Raw genomic sequence first — 21715 nt, 5'->3', positions numbered from 1 at the left:
TAAAAACAAACCTATATCTAGATGAGAGGAGAATTCATCTCATAACTCAGCCTCTGGACTTATGACTCCAAGTCCTGTCTTCTTTCAACCATACCTGCTAAGTTTCTGTCTAACTTCTTGAGCATGAGGTAATGGCGTCAGCTTTCATCCCCTTCCTCAGTATATAGCTTGGTGAGCATGAGTAAGGGATCTAAAACTTGAGAACCTGGGTTCAAATGTTGACTCTAAAATTTACTTGTTGAGTACTCTTGAGCATGTTATCTGTTTTTGCCTCAGTTTTCTCATCTATAAAATAGAGATACCATTACTTCTCTCAGGGAGTTGCTATGAGGGTGAAAGAGAAAATTCATACAATGCAAGAATTTATCAGTTCTTGGAACACAATAAATACCGAAAAATAATGTTAGCCATTATCAAGGCCCCCTCATTTTATGGATAATACAGATTAGTTTATATAGGTCTAATATTTACATATACATAAACATTTTGTACCTATGTGTGTGTATACGTTCTTCTTAGAAATTGAGCAGTCAACATTCACATCTAAAAATCTGTGCTCTGTGAAATGTAGAAATCCTGTGTACAGACACAGTGCTATAGTTATCTATTGCTACATAATAAAGAAGTCCAAACTTAGTGGTGAAATAAACAAAAATTTTAATATGTGCCCAGATTTTGTGGGTCAGCAATTCAAACAGTACACAGAGGAGATGGCTTGTCTTTACTCCATGACTGATATCTGAAACCTCAGCTCATGAGGATTCGGATGGCTGGGGCTGGAATCTAGATAATTTTAATTCACATGTCTGGCCCTTGAAGACTGGGCCCAAAAAGGACTGTTGACTGGAGTGCCTATAGATGGCTGCCCAGGTGGCTTGGACTTCTCATAACGTGGTAGTTAGGATTCAAGATACAGTATTCCAGAGAATGAGTGTCCAGGGTTGAAGCATTCCACGAGAATCATGCAAAAGCTGCATGACCTTTTATGACCTAGTCTTAGATGTTACATAGCATCAATTTCATTATATACTATTGCAGGCGTTGGAGACCTTTTTCCATAAAGTGTCAGACAGTCAATATTTTAGGCTTTACAAGCCATACAGTCTCTTTTGCAACTACTTAGCTCTGCTGCTGTGATGTGAAAACAGACACAAACAATACATATACTAAGGAACATGGCTGTGTTCCAATAAAGCTTCATTTATAAAAGCTGGTAGAGGCCTAGACTTGGCCCACCAGCCATAATTTACTGACCCCTGCTGTATTGTTTGAAGCCATGGAAAGCCTGCCCAAATTCAAGGGAAAATGCCCACATCTGGATGCGAAGAATGGCAATGAATCTGAGACCCTGTATTAAAACCATGACATATGGGATATTTATAAGAGGATCTGTCTGCATACCTAGTTTCTCCCATGTATGCTGGATATGAGGTATTGGGACATCTTACATCTCTGTAAGCCTGGGTCAGGGTCAAAGTTGGAATCTGAACTCAATGACCTTGATTTCTGGAATAATCGGTAACTCTAATTATGATTTGCTTACACTCCTTACCCCAATAAATATACCACAAAAGATAGATTTCAAGTAAACAATTGCTTTATGGCAGATTTTTATTAAGCCTCCATTGACAGAATTATTCCATTTTGGTTGGAAAGCATGAGTTTTGTTTCTTTCCTAAAGAGATCTGCAACTTTTCAGATGTGGCATTTCATTCTACTGAGAGGATGATGTAGGTTTTTATAAACGGAAAAAGCAGGGCAGGCTGAGTTCACTCAGATCGTACTAATGCTTACAGGAATAACCGAAACTGGAACACAGGCTTCCAGGTTTTCCTGTCCTGTGCTCTTTCCGGTAGGTGCCATTGTCTGCTGGGTCTGGCAGTAATAATTTCTGACCTTTACCTCTCTACGCTATTGTGAAGTGGTTTGGGGCTTTGTTAGCTTTTTTATGAGTTTGTACTAAATTGTGTCCATAAAGTAGGCTGAATTCCTCAGGGAAGGATGATAGCTGTTACTGTGTTATTACTGCAAATGTTGTGTTGGTTACCTTTTTTTCTTTTCTTTTGTCCAGTTGTATCCTGAACTTAAAAGTTATATTATCCGAAATGAAAGATGTGCATCTGGTAGAAAAGACTAATTTAAGGGATGAAAATTCCTGATGATTGCTTCAGTCAACCCTTAATACACACTGAGCTTCATTAGTAAATAGACAACTCTCAGACCATTCCCTTGGAAGAGGTCGCATAATCAGCCTTTGTGTTGATTTCGCATTCTGTTCCGTAGAGACAGAACAAATTAGAATAATTAGCTGGTACAGGAAAGCACAAAGAACTTTCTTCTGTTTTTGTAATGCATCCCGTAATAAGGGTTGAAAATGAGACTGGAGGAGCAAAGGACAGAGGATATTGTTTCTTTGAAAATATTCTTTTAGTGTTGGCCCAGAAGAAATATGAAGCTGAGGAAATTTTTTTTTTAATGATGATTTTTGTGTTGATGATGTGAGTGTGGAATTAGTAAGAATCAGGAAGCAAGCATCCTTTTCCACCAAGGACTTGGGAGCAAATGAAACCATAAATACTCCCTGCTCTTGGAAACCCTTTTGGAGCAGTAATCAGAGAAGGGTAAAGGCAAAGCCTCAGGGCAGAGGTGTTCAGAGCAAAGGATAGGAGGAGAACAAAAGAAGAGTGGATATGTTTAGAGCTGTCATTTTGAAATTTACCTGCTTCTGATTCAGTGCTGCTTTGCTGCTGTGTTGGTCCAGTGGAAATCCTCAAAGCAGGAGCAGCCGGATTTTAAAATAATGTTAGTACAAGTGACTTTAATCCAGGTCTCTTTAGCTCAAAAGCACAGAGGAGAGTGTGAGGTAAGAGTGAGGCCACAAGGAATTGTTCACTGGGTACCTTTTCCCCAAACCTCACTAACTGGGAGAAACTGACCAGTGGATTATGTGCCTTGAAGGAAAGCAAAAATGTTGAAAGGAAGGAGTGTGGAGCTTGTTTAGAAAGCAAGCTCTATCCTTTGGTCACCTGCTGATGATAATAGCATTGGCTGAGACCTGACCATTTACAATGAAGGCACTTCTGTAGGTAACAAGTTCCAGGAGGGCCCGAACTGAGTATATCTGTTTCAGCATTTAGCATGGTTTAGCATCTGAGAGGCTGGTACATTATTGGCATATAGTAGACTTAAAAATGAATATTTGTGGATTGTCTGAATGAGTGGATGTGTGTGATTCACATCGTATTTGCAGGTCGTATGCCCTGCAATGGATTTTCAGTGTCAGGTTGTGAAAGTATTTATGACGGGGATTGGCATTGTTCCCTATCTAATGGATAAAGATTACACATGAAAGGACTTTACATTGACATCCCAAAAGCCTCATAGGAATTACTTAACAAAAAAATAAAATTGGATTCTGTATAATTTCCGATTTGTAAGCTGGCCAGAACACTGGTATTTCAGCCAGTCCTCTGGTAGTTCCGATGACGTCCCCATGATCACCCAGGCATAATCAGAATGGCTTTAGGATTTGGGAGCCAAAATGTTCCTCAGTATTTACGGCTTTGCTCGTCCATTTAAGAAAATGGACTATTGAAAAAATAGCTTCAGACACAATATGGCATTATATGATTTAGCATGAAATCTGAGAAATATAGATGTTATCTGAAGCCTGCAATGGTAACGTTCCCTCTGCTATTGAAATTATTGTCTTTAAACAAAGAATCTACATCAGTAATGCTATATATATATATTTTTTAATGATATTCAGGTTAATTTCCTATTCCCTCTAAGGAAGTAATTGGTTGGTTGGTATGAGAGACGGTGTGGTTTCCAAAGGTGGAAAGTATTATTTTGTTGTAATTTCCAGCTACCTAAGGATGGGAGAGGCCCAGGACACTGCAGTCAGTATATTATGTGGAACAGGTTATATTGTGGTTTATTTATGAACTTTTACATGTTTATTTTCTTCTTTGCGGTATGCGGGCCTCTCACTGTTGCGGCCTCTCCCGTTGAGGAGCACAGGCTCCGGACGCGCAGGCTCAGCGGCCATGGCTCACGGGCCTAGCCACTCCGCGGCATGTGGGATCTTCCCCGACTGGGGCACGAACCCGTGTCCCCTGCATCGGCAGGCAGACTCTCAACCACTGCGCCACAAGGGAAGCCCACATGTTTATTTTCTATGCAAGTTTGTGTGCTCCTTTTTGAGTTTTGGTAGATAAGTGTTTTGTAACTTTGGAATACTTGGAGTTTTTTATATATATATATTTTTAATGTAGTAGTTAAAGCCGTGGAGAGTGTACTAGTCTACCTAGGTTCAAATTCTGGCTTTACCCTATGACTTCCCTGTGGCTTCCTCTGCTCACCTATTAAAAAGGAGGATAATAAGAATGCTGTGGTGAGTTATATACTAAGTGCTATTTAAGCATTTGCTATAATGATCATGTATACTCGAAGGCAAGGAACTTGCCCCTTGATCGTCTCTGTATTCCTAGTGCTTAAGAATTCCTAGTGCTTTCCTAATGCATTGTCTTAGGATAGCGATAGCTCAGTATAGTTCTTCTCACTACAAAGTACTGTTACGTTGAAAGTCTTTGCTTGTGTACTAATAATCTATGACATATCTGCTGAGGACAAGGAAAGGAATAGTTTTAAAACTGCAATGGATAACAAAAGATTGTATGATGTAATGCCTTCATTATGTAATTATAAAACTAACAAATGATCATGGTAGAAAATTTGAAAAACTCCTAGACAAAAGAGAGATCAACAACATTTGGAGTAACTTTCAGAGTGTAGAGCTGTCCATGAATATTAGTGCTTTCATATTTTCCAGGACTTTCAGTAGACTCTGCTTCTTAAGAGTCTATTCATGATATTTTACTTTAATGATGTCTTCATCGTGGGGACACACACACACACAGAAATCTGTTAAAAAAAAAAAGAAAGACATGTAAATCACTGATGTTTCAGATAGCCACATGAAATAAAGTGAGAAAGGTCAACAAGCTGAAAGGATGTGGAGTAGCATCTCCTTAATTGCTTACATAATTCTGATAATTACCTCTTTGTGGATAAAGTAATTAATGGGGAATCTAATTCAAGAAAAAGATATGAACTGCAAGCCTTCTTGAAGCCCAGTATTTCTTTCCACAAAAGGTTACTTTCCTTGGCCGTGCTTCCTTATTACCTGACAGGGGAAGAGTATTGTATGGCAAAGGATCTTCCTGAAGGAGGGTGCTTCCCACACTGATTGTCATAAGTGACTTCGCGATTACTGTTGCTGTATTACCAAAATCTTAAACTAGGATATTTTTGACAAACGCGGTCCTTAGTTAATTTTTAGAGCTACAAACTGTCAGATGGCTCTGAAATATCAATTGTCTGGCTATTCTTCAGGGTGATCACAATATGGAAATGACCTTGAGGTATCACTAAAAAACAGGAAGGTGTGAGTCTTCCTTTGGTTCCAGAGTGAAATGCGAGTTGGAGTTGGAGTTGGAAAAGAGGCCCACAACCAAGTGATAGAGAAGGAAATGTGAGGTCATCAGTGAAAAACCAGGTTTAAGTTAAGGTGAAGAGGCATGAGGAAATGGTCAACTGTTACAGTATTACAAAGATCATCAAGAAGCATATCCATGAATGTGGTTTGTATTGCAATCTGCTGAAAAAGAGACAAATATCCTGGCCTGGCCTTCATGGAGATTGTATTTTATTGATTCTGATAATAGATTATTGTTGAAAAGGGCCTCCTCTAAATTATAACCATGCAAAGGCAGCAAGATAATTTTTTTTCTTTATGTATGTGTTTCTCATTCCTACTCACTTCTATCTTAGAGGAAGAGAAAATCACAAAAAGCAAAAATGTCAATTCTCAGCTATTCATTTTCAAAATAATTTTTTTTGCAAATTCCAGTGGAGGCAATAGGTTAACTGTTAAGATTTGTAAGGCTCAAAAAGCTAGATTTTTACAAAGTGTCGCCAAATTTTATTCTATAAATAATAGCTTTGCAAAGAATATATGGTGATGCAAAGTTGGAAAAAGCTGGTTTTTCTTCCGTGAATGGCTTCACTGTGTTGGGAGAAGAGGCACAGAAGAAATCAAAGAAATTAAACATGGGGTGAGTTTTCCTGATAGGGGACTCTAGCGCTTTAAAATAGACTAGATAATCTATCTAGGGATAATCTGAGGGTAGAACAGACCAATGCCTCATTTCCAATCTGGTACCCTGGAAGAAAACAGTGTATTTTCTTTAAGGTCTTGAGAGGTTTTTCTTCTGCTTTGTTTTGGTTCACTTTGTAATCAACCTTATTAAGGTATCATTTACATACAATAAAATGCAGACATTTTTAGTCAACGGCTCAGTGACTTTTAATTAATGTATACATTTGTATAACTACCACCCCCATAAAGATAGATAACAATTCTAAAACCCTAGAAAGTTTCCTCGCAGGCTTTTGCAAAAGTATCCCCATCTCCCACCCCAAGGCAACCACGGATCTGTTTTTTATCTTTAGAGATGACTTTTGTCGAGTTTAGAATTTCATGTAAGTTGAATAATACAGTGGGTGCCCTTTTGATCTGGCTTCACTTGCTCAGCATATAGTTTTTGAGATTCATTCATGTTGGGATGTTTTAAACCAGGACTTTAGCCTGGGTGGCTGATGTTGTCTGAAGGCACCTATAGGTACATCTGAGTCTCTGGCATTGTCACTGTCTGTTCTTGGCTCAGTATTTTCAACTTTATAAGAAGCACAAGGTTGAAGTAAGGAAGATCATTGTCAGTATAATGGAGGTGAAGTGGGTTCTGTTATATAATATTCTCAGCATAAATTGATCTGCTTGGAATCATTGTGTTGATAATGGACAAGGATACTCCTCCTCCAAAAACCCTGATACTATAAAACTACTAAAGGACGCTGTCCTAGGACTCTTTTAATTTTCATGTTTTGGGAAACATTTCTGGAGAATTCAAATGCTCGCAACCTGAAAGAAACAATTATTCACCTGAAAGCTGACTCTGCTAAAGTTGAGTTGTCTGACCTTTACATGCTGATAGAACCCAAATAGCCTTGCAAAACAATGCTCTCTTGTTGGATATAAGCATATAGATTGTTTAAGATGGACGTGTATATGCAGTAAAGTGAAAAAGCAAAGAATCTTTGAGTTTCCCTTGCTGGGTTTTTTTATTTTTTCATTTAAGTTTCTATAGCATATGCTAATAATTCAGGGAAACCTCAGGTTAGTTTTAGGTCCACTCTACATAAATGTTGAAGTACTCTATATCCACCTTTTTTCTACCTTCCTTCTTTTCTTCCATCTTTCCTTTCTAACTTCTTATAATCCATTATACTTAATCCTGCATTTGCTGAGGTGGCAATTAGTGTAGGAAAATACTGTGAAATTTTGCTGTTCAGAATGCATGTTGACCAAATTCTATATTGAGAAAAGGTCTGAATTTACCCAGAGTAACCCTTTCTCAGCGTCTTTGAATAAAGGGCATAGAAACTGGGCTATATATAATATCCTGACAGGTATGTAGAACTCATAGCAATTGCCCTAAAGAGCTTACCTAGCGTAGATGCATATGCATGCATTTAATAATTGCTTTATTGGCAGCAGTGCCAACCTACACAGTCTGTTTGGTTTTATATCATTCTCATTACCTGCTGTTTACCACTGTATACATTGCTAATGGTGTGGTTTCTATGGCTTGTGAATTTCTCGGCCAAATAATATGTAATTTATTGCACACTCTAGTGTAGAAGATGGAGACTCCATAACTTTTCGTGTGCTCTTTGCCCCTTTGGAATGTATTACACTGAGATCAGGCAAAGTAATAAATTTATTTCAAATGTGCGTGATAGCTAAACATCAATTAGGACTGATGGGCAATATTTCTGCTTCCAGCAACATAACAGTTTTTAAAGACTAAGCCATTGAACGTGGAGTCACTGAACATGGGACTCAGTTCACTGGGATCCTTCTTAGATAAATAAAGGACAACTTGAATTGGATTTGTGTGGCTTATTCAAGTAGTAACTAATCACCTACATCTTGGTGAACTTAATTTGTCACAATCGTTTGGTATTTTATTAACTCTCTTCCCCTTCTTCCCCGACTCTCACGAGAACGGATCATGAGTATCTTAAAACATACTAAGTCGTCTTCCATCCCTGTTAATCTAACTACAAATGCACACTTTCCTTATCCAATGTAACTTACTGTCTTTTAGAGTGGCTGGGGTTTTAATTCTCTACAAAATTAAAACCAGCAAAGAGAAACATTTTCAAGGAGCCAGCACATTGTAGCGCTTTAGAAAGAAGACTTTAGAATTAAGGGCAACTATATCATTTTATAGCTAAAGCACCTGAGGCCTAAAGTAGGCAGGTAACCATCGAGGTCAGGGAAAGGGGTTGAAGATCAGGTTTCCAGAAAGAGTCTAGAGGGACTCAATCTGAGCAGGTTAAAAACTGAATGGAGGCCACGAATGTTCTGGGAAGGGTGGCATCTGGCCTCAAGTGTGGGATTCAGACAGGGAGCGGACCCGGGGGGAACTGAGCTTCTGCAGTAGGCAGAGAAGTCCACGTCCTCTCTGGAAAGTACCACTGACATCAGGGAGTTGAGGGGAAAGAGCAGAATTCCAGTCCACCTGAGAAAGCAGGCCAGTCTGATTAACTCTGAATTTAGGCTTATTTCAGATACTTCTTGAGAAAGAACTTGGACAAGAGCAAGTCCCACGCAGCCTCTTTTAAATCCATGCCCAGTATTTTCTGGTGGAGCTGCTTAAACCCTCCAAGTGACTCCAGTATTTTAATTTCACTCTGTATTTAATTCCAACAGTTCTATGATTGATTATTTAATGGGCAAATAAGTAGGGTCACAAAAGAGTGTGAATGTATTTTACAGGATGAGGATGGGCGGAGTGGAGCAGTTTGGAATAGGACACCAATAAAAAGGGATCTTGGTAAAGAAGAACGTCTATTAGAAATGGAGAGGAATTCGCAAGGAAATTAGTGCCTGACACCACGCCCTTCTCTCTGCATGTTTAGAAGCTAGTTTCTAATTTTATTTTCATAGGAGATGTGCCTGTGATGAATTGTCTTTTACCTCCACACTATTTATCACATGGACATATTGTGAAGTTTGTGTGAGAGAAAGCAGTATTAGAATTTGTCTTGGAAGGAGCTATAAACACTTCCTGGAACAATCTAGGGTAGAAGGAAAAGGAAAGGAAGGTGGAAACAAAGGAGAAAGACAGCTAATGATGCTGGAGTCTCTTGCTGGGATTTGTGGTATCTCTTTTTGAAACTAAGTACAGAAAGTCAGAACTTGACTGATTGTTTCCAATCATGGTTTGTTTTAAGTTTTGCTTTTTTCTTGCTCTCTCATCAGTTATTCCAGCCATTGCTATGTCATTTTCAGTTTCAGTAAGCATGCCTGTCTTGTTTCCATTTGCATTATTCATGCAAACGTTGATTGAACTGATGACCCCGAGTTATCAAGGAAACATTAGATACACCAGTAGATACATTTCTTAATTTTAGAAAAACATTACCGAGTGAAGGTTAAAATAACTCCTCTTCAATTTGTCATTTTAAAAAAACTTCTCCTAACATACAATACCTCATTGCCTAACAATGCCAGATAAATGAAGAATTCCTATGTATTCATGAATGCAGGCTAGTCTGTATATTTTTTGGCAGGTATGACCGTTACCGAGGGTAACGGCCTGGTTTGCTGGCCATGTCCTGTCTCCTAGATAGTTGTAGTTTCTGTTGTCTTTCAGTTGGTCCATTGGATATCAGAGCGGAATTTATAAAACTATACTTCCCTTTACACTTAGTTTTTTGTTTTGTTTTGTTTTACTTGAAGTATAGTTGATTGACAATGTTGTGTTTCAGGTGTACAGCCAAGTGATTCAGATATATGTATTTCTTCTTCAGATCCTTCTCCATTATAGGTTATTACAAGGTATTGAATATAGTTGCCTGTGCTATACAGTAGGACCTCGTAGTCTATCTACTTTATATATAGTATACACTTACTTTGTGTGATCCACGCTGGTCAGACCACATGATTATTTTCACTTCTGATATAATTTTTTCAGGTCCAACCTCAAATCTTTGATAAGAAGATATTTTTTAGCATGTGTGTGCTCTAAATCCAACAGTAGTTAGCAGAGATATGGTTTTGCACGAGGTATTCTTCGCTTTTTTGTTCTCGGCCAACCAACTGAAAATTAGCTTTTATTTTCTGGTTGGTTTGCTAGATGTTTATGACTATAATAAAAGTCTTACATTTTGTCTCATATCTTAAAACACAATCTGAATTAGCAATGGGTATTGTGCTATACATAGGCGCTGTGATATAAATATTGTATAAGTGAGATGTAATGCTTGGTGTACATAAGGGTTCAATAGTCCACCGTGAGAGTGCAGCCTTTTGAACAACCTCAGTGATAAGTGGGAACCACTTGTCCAAGACTTTTATTTAAGATGCAATACTCATTTCTATCCCCTTCAATACATTTTAAGTACCCCAAGCTAGAATAATGGGGCTAGAGGTGCAAGAAGAATATTATACCAAACAGGGGCAATATAAAAAAACATTACAATCAATCAAATTTTCCTTATTAAAAATATAAGTCAAAAACCTAAATACACTATTATTCCACAGAGTTTTAAGGTATATTAAAAACATTGTGATAGGATGTTTCAAAAATTATGGTACAATCCCCTTTGACACCCTCATTCCTGAGTCACCACTTCAGCAGGACTGGGCTTTGGCATACTCAACCCACATGATGAGACAATAGCAAAAGAGCTTGATGGCTCAGTTGCCGAGGACTAGCCCACTAGGTTCTGAAGACAAGTGGACCAGGTGCTCCCACTGTCCAAGCCAACCACCGAACCTGTGAGTGAGGCTGTCTCAGACCAGCTCTCACTCAGCTGATCCATCAGTTGACTAAAACTGCATGAAGGAGCCCAGATAAAACCAAAAGTAAAACACTACCCAGATGAATCCAGTCCCAAATGGCCAAGTAATTGCTATTTTAAGCCACTAAGTTTTTTGTTGTTTTTTTGTTTTTTATATCTTTATTGGAGTATAATTTCTTTACAATGGTTTGTTAGTTTCTGCTTTATAACAAAGTGAATCAGTTAGTTATACATATGTTCCCATATCTCTTCCCTCTTGTGTCTCCCTCCCTCCCACCCTCCCTATCCCACTCCTCTAGGTGGTCACAAAGCACCAAGCTGATCTCCCTAAGCCACTCAGTTTTGAGGTGGTTTGTAATACAGCAAAAGCTAATCTATACTATAATACAATTTGGTCAAGTGGGTTTATCCTTGAGAATGCAAGGTTGGTTCAGTATCAGCCAATCAATTCATGTGATTCACTGTATTAGTTAAATAAAAGGAGAAAATCATATCATCATTCTTTTTAGATAGAAGAGATAAAAAGCATCCCATGAGGTTCAAAATCTATTGGGTAAATTTTATAAAACTAGATCCAAATAATAACTATCTTTCCTTGATAAAGGCTATATACCAAAAATACATGGCACATGTATACACTAACAAAAATTATTATACTACTAATTTTTTTAAAAAATTAGCATTTCCTTTAAGGAGAGAATTGAGATGAAGATTTCTAACATTACTGGTCTGTTGGAACCGACCTTTTTGGAGCTGTGTATTGAGAGAAATAGAAAGAGAGAAGGTTTAGAAGAATATAGATAAAAATGTCATATTTATAGATTGTTTTGATTATTTTATTGGAAACACAGGAAAATCAATAAACTATTAAATCTAAGAAAAGAGCTCAACATAGGGGCTGGAAAAAAATTAATACACCAAGATCAATTGTGTTCCTCCATAGCATCAGTATCTAGATACAATACAAGATGAATTTACCACAGTAACAAAACGTATAGAGAGTATGGGGTTTCACCTAATAAATTATGCAGAAAATCTTCATAATGAAAACTTTATTAGAGGACACATGAGTAAAAGAAATTTATATCACAGGTATGGATGAGATGACTTACTATAATAATATAAATGTCCTTATATTAATCTATAAAATTAAATGCAACTGTAATAAAAGGCCAAGCTCTTTTTTTTTTTTGAGGGACAGCATAAAAAAGTGATTCTAAAATGTATCTGGGGGACTTCCCTGGTGGCACATTGGTTGAGAATCCGCCTGCCAATGGAGGGAACATGGGTTCAATCCCTGGTCCAGGAAGATCCCACATGCCACGGAGCAACTAAGCTGGTGCACCACAACTGCTGAGCCTGCACTCTAGAGCCCACGAGCCACAACTACTGAAGCCCACGAGCCTGGAGCCTGTGCTCTGCAACAAGGGAAGACACTGCAATGACAAGCCTGTGCACCACAACAAAGAGTAGCCTCCTGCCCCACGGCTCGCTGCAACTAGACAAAGCTCACACGCAGCAATGAAGATCCAATGCAGCCAAAAAAAAAGAAAAAAAAAAAGAGCAGATTGCTCTATCTCCTATAAAAAAATTAAAATAAAATAAAGTAAAATAAAATGTATCTGGAAGAATAAAGTTCTCCATACAGCTAAGGTAGTTTTGAAAAATAAGCTCAAAATGGAGAATGTGCCCTACACATTAAGATATATTGGGAAGTCATGATAGATAAGACCTGTGATGCCCTTGGAAGAAACAGCAAATAAGAAAACAAATCAAACAGGTGGCCTAGAAATAGAGCTATATACAGATAGAAAGTTGGCACATGAAAGAGATGGAATCATAGTCCAATGGAGGAAGTTGAATTACAGCTTTTGGGGAAACAGTCTCATTTTAAAAAGAGAGATGAGACTGGATCTTAACCTAGTGATATCACTTATGTTGTACCCAGTCCTATATAGCTCACCTAATCTTCACAAAAAAATCCACAAGGCATAAACTATTATCCTCATTTTACAGGTGGAAAAACTGAGGTATGAGAGATAAAATGACTAGCCTAGGAAGTACATGGTGGAGCTGGAACTTAAACCCCACAGAAATCATTCTATTAACCATTATGTTATATAATTCCACCTAATGTACAAAACTAAAATACAATAGTTTTAATACTTAAATGTGAAAAATAAAATCTAGAGAGAATAAAAGAAATTGCAAGGTAATATATTTGTGATTTCAGGGTAAGAGATGAAATAGATCTTTGAAAAATAAAGAAGCATACATTGTATGAAGCAAAAGTGATGAATTTAACTATATTAAAATTATAAATTTATTAATATAAAAAATCTGATTTAAAAGAATAGGCAGAAGAGCTGAATAGACATTTTTCCAAAGAAAACATACAGATGGCCAACAGGCACATGAAAAGATGCTCAACATCACTAGCCATCAGGGAAATGCAAATCAAAACCACAATGAGAGATCACCTCACACATGTCAGAATGGCTATCATAAAAAAGAACAAAACTAACAAGCCTTGGCGAGGATGTGGAGAAAAGGGAACCCTGGTACACTGTTGGTGGGAATGTTAACTGATGTAGCCACTAGAGGGGTGGGATAGGGAGGGTGGAAGGGAGACACAAGAGGAAGAAGATATGGGGACACATGTATATGTATAGCTGACTCACTTTGTTATAAAGCAGATACTAACACATCATTGTAAAGCAACTATACTCCAATAAAGATGTTAATAAAAACAAAAACAAAACAGAACAACCATATAATCCAGTAATTCCACTCCTAGGTATATATCTGAAGAAAACAGAAACACTGATTTGAAAAGATGCATGCACCCACATCCAGTGTTTATAACAGCATTGTTTACAATAGCCAAGATATGGAAGCAACGTAAGTGTCCATCAACAGATGAATGAACAAAGAATACGTGCCATATGTACACAATGGAACACTGCTCAGCCATAAAAAATGATTAAATTGTGCCATTTACAACAATATAGATGGACCTGGAGGGTATTATGCTTAGTGAAATAAGTCAGACAAAGACCAATACTGTAATGATATCACTTATAAGTAGAATCTAAAAAATAAGACGAATGAATACAACAAAACAGAAAGAGATTCACAGATATAGAAAACAATTTAGTGGTTACCAGTGGGGAGAGGGAAGCGAGAGGGGCAAGATACAGACTGGGAATTAGGAAGTGCAGACAACTATGTATAAAATAAATGAGATACAAGGATATATTGTAGGGCATGGGGAATATAGCCAATATTTTATAGTAACTTTCAATGGAGCATAATCTATAAAAATATTGAATCACCATGTTGTACACCTGAAATTAACATAATATTGTAAATCAATTATACTTTAATAAAAAATTAGAATTTTATGTACAATAAAGGATACCAAAGTCAGACTGAAAAACAGTTGATGGGTAGAAGACACATACATTATCTAAAACCCAACAAAGGACTCAACATCTGAATACAAAAACTTCTACATCTCTAAAGACACACAATACTCAATAAGAAAAATGAGCGAAGTCATGATAGGCAATTCACAGAATGGAAAACATGAATAGCAAGAAAGTATATGAAGACCTAACTTTTCTAGAATCAGAGCAATGCAGAATTAAAACACCTTACTTCATATGAATCCACACATGCCAAATTTCCAGAAGTTAAAATGCAAATTATGCTGTGGAGCAACTACGCCTGCGCACCACAACTACTGAGCCTGCGCTCTAGAGCCTGGGAGCCACACTACTGAGCCCGCGCGCCTAGAGCCTGTGCTCCGCAACAAGAGAAGCCACTGCAATGAGAAGCCTGCGCACCACAACGAAGAGTAGACCCCGCTCGCTGCAACTAGAGAGAGCCTGAGTGTAGCAACGAAGACCCAATGCAGCCAAAAATTAATTAATTAATTTTTAAAAATGCAGAAAAACAGCGTGTGGTGACAAAGGATATGGCAAGAGAGAAATTCCAAGTATTGCTGGTGAGGGGAAAATGGTACAGCTATTCCAGGGAGGAATCTGTGAAATAAGGCATATATATGACTTCTACCTCAGCCATTCCACAGCTGCACTGTTACTCTGCACTGTTACTCAAGGGGACATGTGGAAAGAGTGTATTAATGCTTTATGGTGGACATAAAGTGTTGAAAATAGCCTAAGTATGTATCACCAGGGTAATGGATAAGCAAAATATGGTATTAACATATGGTGGAATATTAGACAGTGGCCAGAAGCAATAATTTCTATGGAGCAACACAAATTTTAAAACAATAATTTTGTGTAGAAAAAATAAAAGAATAGGATGTGATTTTTAGTCGATACTACTTTTGCAAAAATTAGAAAATACAAAACAATTCGGTATTTCAAATAGATACACATGTTTAAAATAACTATGAAAGGTGAGTTGGGAAATTATTTATTAAATGGCCCAAATGGTGCTATATAGGGGAAAATAAAGGAAATAAATCTGGCAGAGGAATGTCGGGGCCAAAACCAATCTTAAAAGTATTAGAAAACAGAGTGACCATACACACTGATGATAGAGTGACATGAACTGAGGCATATGGTCCCTTTTGAGTAAATGCCTGAAATACAAACTAAAAAAATAATGTCATAAGATTTACAAGCACTATAAAAATATTTAGCAATATTGCAGTAGATAGTAGAAATATATAACCTTTCAACTTAAATAAAAACAAGACTGATGAAATATCATCTTTGTTCCCATGTCATCCATGCTAAGGAAGAAATAATAAATCAGCTTTTAAGATAGAATTTTTTACATGCGAGATAAAAAAACAAACAAAAAGAAACCCTAACTGTTTATCCCATGAAGGGAGAAAAAAACAATTTGAAAAGTCAGAGTAGAACTCTCTGAGGACAATATTTAACATCAATTTTTGTAAAACAGAATTTTAAGAAGCTGGTTTTGAATTGTTTATAGAGTTTCTAATTAGCATGCTGAGGAAATACAGGGTCCATCTTAATCCAGAAGCAAATAAAAAGTTCTGACTCTTACAATTCTAGGCTCTAGAGTAGGTGCGTGCTGGTGTGCTGGTGTGTATGTGTGTGTGTGTGCACATTTGCTGTGTCTTTTCAATAAACTCAAGAGTACATAAGGGTGTATGTTATTACATTGTAACAATTCTTGAGCAAGTCTAAATGAAGGTCAGTAGCAAACAAGTAGATGCCGCTTGGGTGGCCCCCCAAACTCTCAGGTAATGCGCAGATCTGGCTTGGCAATCATATTCTGCTTTTAGACATAATGCATTTTTATGTTCTTGTTAGCATTGAAAGACTAACTTGAATATTCTGCAACTGATGAAATGGACAACAGAGCAGTAACCCAGAGTTTACAAGTATTGGGGGCAGTAAAACTTTAGTTCTAGATTTAACTTGGATTTTAGTCCTAATTTAACTTGGATTTTCTACAACGCATTTTTTTCCTATAAACTGGAGGTATATACCACCATAATCCTAAAAAACCTGTGACTTTGGGCTTCAGGGGTCTAAGCCTTCTCTCTAAGTGACTGAAAGGTACAACTGGATATTAGACCTGTCTAAAAATTGTCCTTTTCTGTCCTCACATGCAAGGGTTCAGCTTGATTTTTGGATAGCTGTCATTAAAAAAAAAAAAAAAAAGTGCCAAGAGCTAACGCCTTTTGCTACAAGACAAAACAATTTCTCCTGGACATGCAGGAATAGGAGGCAATGCCATGTGTTGGAAGCATGCACATATTTTATGATAGATATTAATCTGGACGTTAACAGCTAGATGCTCTGGTTGAAGTAGTTTATTTCAAACATACATATAATGTTAACCCACTTTGTAACAAAGCCTTCAACATTTCATAAGCAAATTCGTTTTTCTTTCTAGTTTAAGCCCAAGGAAATCCCTATAAGTCTTGTCTCCAAAGAGTAAATATAAAGAATTCATAAGATTAAAGAGTTCTTATCAATTGTATAAAAAACTAGAAATGTACTAACTAGACAAAAATGTAGACGTCTAAGAGAACGTCCAACAAATAGAAAAGTAGAGGACTGCACTGAGATTGCAATCCTGAGAAAAATACATTATTTCTAAATGAAAAAGTAAAAGGAGATAGTATAAATTAAAGCCAGAAGAAAATTTAAAACCTACAAAAATACGAGTCAATACAAAGTTAAAAACCCATGAATTTTACTATATACCCAAAGGCTTCACAAAAGATCTCATGAATATCACAAATTAAAATAAAACAAACAAAAGCCAGAAATATTGTTTTCCCCAAATTGTACTACTACCTGCTTATTGCTTCAGTGGTAAGAAGAAAAATTATCTTCAAATAGTTAAATTGTATACCTACTTATATTTTAACTCTTAGGTGGATCTTGTTATATAATATATATGATCTCTAAAGAAAACTTGTTGATTATTTTGGCATCTGTTAGGAAATTCCTATTTAATTAGATAAATCTCCTTAGATAACTCTTAAATAAAAATAGATGCAAATACAGTATGTTTCATATCATTCATTTTAGACCTCTAAGAGTTGGAAAGGCTCAACCTGGAGAAGAAACTAGTTTTATTGAGGGAAGAAACTACTTTCCAGTTTAGAAGAGGAGGGATTATCCCATTTCTGTAGAGGAAGCAATCAGGAAGATACAAAAAGAATGATCCTTGCCTCGTGCTAAGGCCAGAACTACTGTGAATATTGTACCAGATCTTGTAAAAACAGCCACTGTGCTGGCACTCACAGGCCTGGGTCATGGTGTGTTCAACAATAAAACTTTGTTCCAAAGGATGGAACTCCTTCGGGCCAAAAAGCTTTCACCTGCATTATTCCATTAACCTCACTGTTTTGTTATGGGAAATGTGTTTATTTTTTGAAATGACATTGAAATGTATCCTTAAAAGAACACTTTAGGTCTCAACAAGATTCTCTTCTCTTTCAGCCAACACATTACCTTTTAGAAATCAACAGTCTACTTCTTTCTTTAAATCATCACATTTCAAAGCTGTAGCAGCTAATAAATGTTAATGTAAGTTTTCCAAAACTGCAATCTCCCTAAATTTCTATGCTGTCTTCTTTATCCTGTCTTTTCAAGGTAAAGGTATCTTTCCAGTTTTCTTAGCATTATCAGGATTATGGATTTTGTTCATTGTTAAAGTTCGTTATTTATGGACATAAGTTAATGTAAATGCAAAAATATCTCGTATTCTTCACAAGCTGGCTGACTTAAATCACTCGCTCTTAAAACAACTTTACTGCTCTCCAATCTGTTCAAATGCACGGAAATATAAATTCAGGATGATGTGGCTTTTCTGCAATGCTTTCTTTTCAGGCTGCAGTCTACATGACAGCGTTATATTTTATCCTTGCTGCTGTTGTTGTTCAATCTATAAAATCTCTCTTGAAGACCCCCAAAACAGCTTGTAATTTACTTTTACTTTTGGTGACTCACTGTTTTCAAATTGCCATCTCTGACCATATCCCCCTTCCAGGGGAATTTATGCAGACTTTTTTTTTTTTCTTCTACATACTGATATACGCTAACCTGAACAATTTACCACTTCTACATCCATGTAGTAGCTCAAATAAAATGAGTTCCTGTGTTAATCCCACAGTAAACCTCGGTAATTCTCACATCGCAGGAGTTGTAAACGTTTGTTAACAGAAAAAGAATGTTTTTCCCAAAATAGCTACATAACTCTTAAGACTACTCAAATTCCTAAACAATCCTTTTTACAAGACTCCCGCCAACTTTATTTTGATACATTAAACATGTGAAGCCTATTTTAAAAGGTATTTAACAGTGACTTCATCAAAACAGCTTCCTAGTTGTTCTCATAATGTCTTTTTTCTAAAGTTTTCAAACTGTTTTTAAGCCAACTTGAATAGTGATGAATGTGAGCCGCTATCAAAACGCTTAAGAAGCATTCTGCCAAACAGGATGGGCAAAAATGTTCTAGATCTGCTCAATCTGACATTAGAGGTCATGCAACTTGAAAAATGAAATAACTATTTCCAACACTCATTGAGCCCTTCATTTTAAAAATAACTTCAGGGCTATTTCCACACTCTACATTTAATAATACAATTTTTTAAAAAGGATGCTAGGCTCGGTGAAATCAGAAACTGATCTGCCACTTAAAGCTGGTGAGTCTATTCTTAATGGGCCTCTGGTAGATCTGGGATACTGACGATAGCAGTTTCATTTAAGAACTTCACTAGTAAAAAGAATGACATCCGAAAAGGACTGCTGGGGAAGACAGGGAAGAGAAGACCAGAGTCTCCTGAGAAGAAAAAGAGAAACGTTTAAATAAAGTCGCTAAGGAGGAAGGAGGTGGTGAGAGGCGTAGACAGAAGAGCGAGAAAGAAGATTTAACGAGGAAGTGAAATGGAGCGCAGAGAAAGGCAGAAGCTAATGAGGAAACAAATGGGAAAGGTAGTGTTTTCAAACAGGCATGCACCAGGAAGTGACGAGTTACGGCCTGGAGTAGCCCCAGTGCTTTCAGGTGAAAGAGATGCTCGCAGAGAACAGGGACAAGCAGTTTACTTCCAGGCTTTGGAGCAAACTAAAATTTCCTGCCCCGAGCCTCTCCCAGCCTCGGCCGAGCGCGGAGGCGGCGGCTGGGGAAGGGGCCTAGCCAGGAGCCAGGCCCGGCGTCCCGCTCCTCTGGGCTCCTCTGGGCTCCGCGGCCGAGGGAAAGAGGCGAGGATTAAGCGGGGAGAGGTCCCGGCCGCAGCTCGGTGGCACCCCGAAAACGGTCCGGGGCTTCGCGAGCCGTTCCCCCTGCGGCGGGGCGCCCAGCGGTCTTACCTGGGGCGAGGGAGGGAGGCGAGGTCTAGGACGTCCGCTCGCGCCCGCCGCAGAACCCCTCTGCTGCACTCAGCCCAGGCTTCCAACGGAGGCGCGACCCTGGCTCAGCCGCCGCTTCCCCCTCGGGGTCTTGGCCACCGCCTCCGCCGCCTCCGGGGCTGTTTACACCGTTGGGCCCCGCACGCCGCCGCCGCCTTCTCTCCACCCTAGCGCCGTTGCCGATTCGGCCGCCGCCACCTCCTCCGCCGCAGCCTCGTCTCTCTGGAGCATCTTCCAGCCACCGAACCCTGAGAAACAGAGACTCCAGCCGCGCCGGCAGGAAACTCCCCCGCAACTGCTAGGGCGACGAATTGGTCAGAACACCGGCGGCTTTTCTGCCATTGAGCAGCAGCCGCTCCGCTCCTTCTGCCTATGCAGACTCTTAACCCATAATTGCTTTACTCTTTACCTCTATTTCTGGGTTCTTAAATTAACTCTTACATCAGTGTTCTTCATTACTCAAATTATTTTTTCTTAGGAACTTTTCTTGGAAGTAAGTTCATCCTATTTTTGACAAGAAAACATTTGACTTCTGAAAGAATTCTTACGGAAATGGGTTTATATCCCAAATGCACCACCAAAAATCTTTGTGACCTTGCATAAACGTCCCTTACCATTTCAGGTGCTATCTTTGCTTGACTCCAAAGGGAACTGATTAAAACTATGAGCATCTAGGTGTTATGCACTTTTGTCTCAGTTTGGTCAATGAAACTCTCAAAAATCCATCAGATTTCCATTATTTTTATCATTAGCCTGTTTGTGTAAAATAAGTTACCATTTGTGGAGCCAGTGTTCTCCTTTATCCCGGCATCCAATCATTGTAAATATTTCTCATGGACACATTCTTAGAAGGCCTATGAATAACCTGGCCTCTTACTGATTCTCCCTTTTGGAGTCTTACTAGCCAGACTTCCCCAATAACTTTGAGAGAGTTTTCCCCCTTTCCGGGTCTTCTTTTTGACTTCTATACGCCATAGAACTTTCAAAAGTCATCACACCAATACTAATATTACCACATACCCTCCAAAAAGCTCCAAGCTGTTTATGCCTATTCATTAAGTTAATACTTTATCAAAACTTGTCCAATTGAGTAGTTTTAGCACAGATATTTTACACATTTTAGCACAGACATGCTCTGTTTAAGGCTGACAGATCCATTAGGAATTAACTTTCTGGTACATTTTCCCTCTGACATTTTCCTCACAACTGCGTTTCCTCATAACTGAGCCATCAGTTATCTCTTGCCTATACAAAGGCAGATAAGAGAAAAGAAAGCTAAGTGAGAAAAGATATGTAAATAGACTAGCACAATATTGGACACATAATAAGTATTCAATAAATGATAGCAAGTATTCTTACCCTTATCCTCACATTAGTTTATATGTATTAAAAACTGATTACTGGACTCAACTCTTACTTCCATTTCTCACTAGATCCTCACAGAAACCTTGGAGGAAGTGAGGTTTTATCCCCATTTTACAGGTTGGGAGACTGCAGCCTAGAGGGCTTAAGTACCTTAACTGAAGTCATATAGTCAAGAAATAAGCCTATATTTGTCACAATCACTTGCCCATGCTTTGACGTGACACCACCACCCATCATTTACCCAGCTTCACCAAGGTACTACTAATTTTTTTACTCTTATTCTCCTCTCTTTGCTTCATACTGCCATTGTCACCAACCCAGTCAAATTCACTTTTAATTTTCCAATGTTAGTGAAGGGAGTAGAAGGTGGAAATTGAGGTTAAAGGAGGAAACTTTAATGTTATTCAAGGATGACTTCATCTTAACTTCCAGCCTTCGTCTACCCATTCTCTGCTCCAGTCACACGCAGAGTATTTGCTATCTCTTCCGTAAGTCTTGACTTTTCTTATCTTTATGCCACTTTTCTTTTCTCCATTTGCAAT

At 38.1% G+C, this 21715-nt stretch overlaps 1 long non-coding RNA gene across 3 annotated transcripts in view; it reads right to left on the bottom strand.

Annotated features, from left to right (window-relative positions):
• Positions 1 to 1436: 1436 nt before the first annotated feature.
• The window catches only part of LOC307175918, a 47720-nt gene continuing 27441 nt past the window's right edge, over positions 1437 to 21715 (bottom strand). For all 3 annotated transcript variants that reach the window (XR_013824544.1, XR_013824545.1, XR_013824546.1), the window contains 2 exons: positions 4110 to 4926; positions 1437 to 2455 (listed from right to left, as the gene is read on the bottom strand). This is a non-coding gene — a long non-coding RNA (uncharacterized lncRNA). The remainder of the gene's footprint in view (positions 2456 to 4109; positions 4927 to 21715) is intronic.

Source organism: Stenella coeruleoalba (assembly GCF_951394435.1).
Source record: "Stenella coeruleoalba genome assembly, chromosome: 17".
Lineage (NCBI taxonomy): Eukaryota > Metazoa > Chordata > Mammalia > Artiodactyla > Delphinidae > Stenella > Stenella coeruleoalba.
Note: the sequence above shows the minus strand (reverse complement) of the source record. Positions and strands in the feature narration are given on the sequence as shown.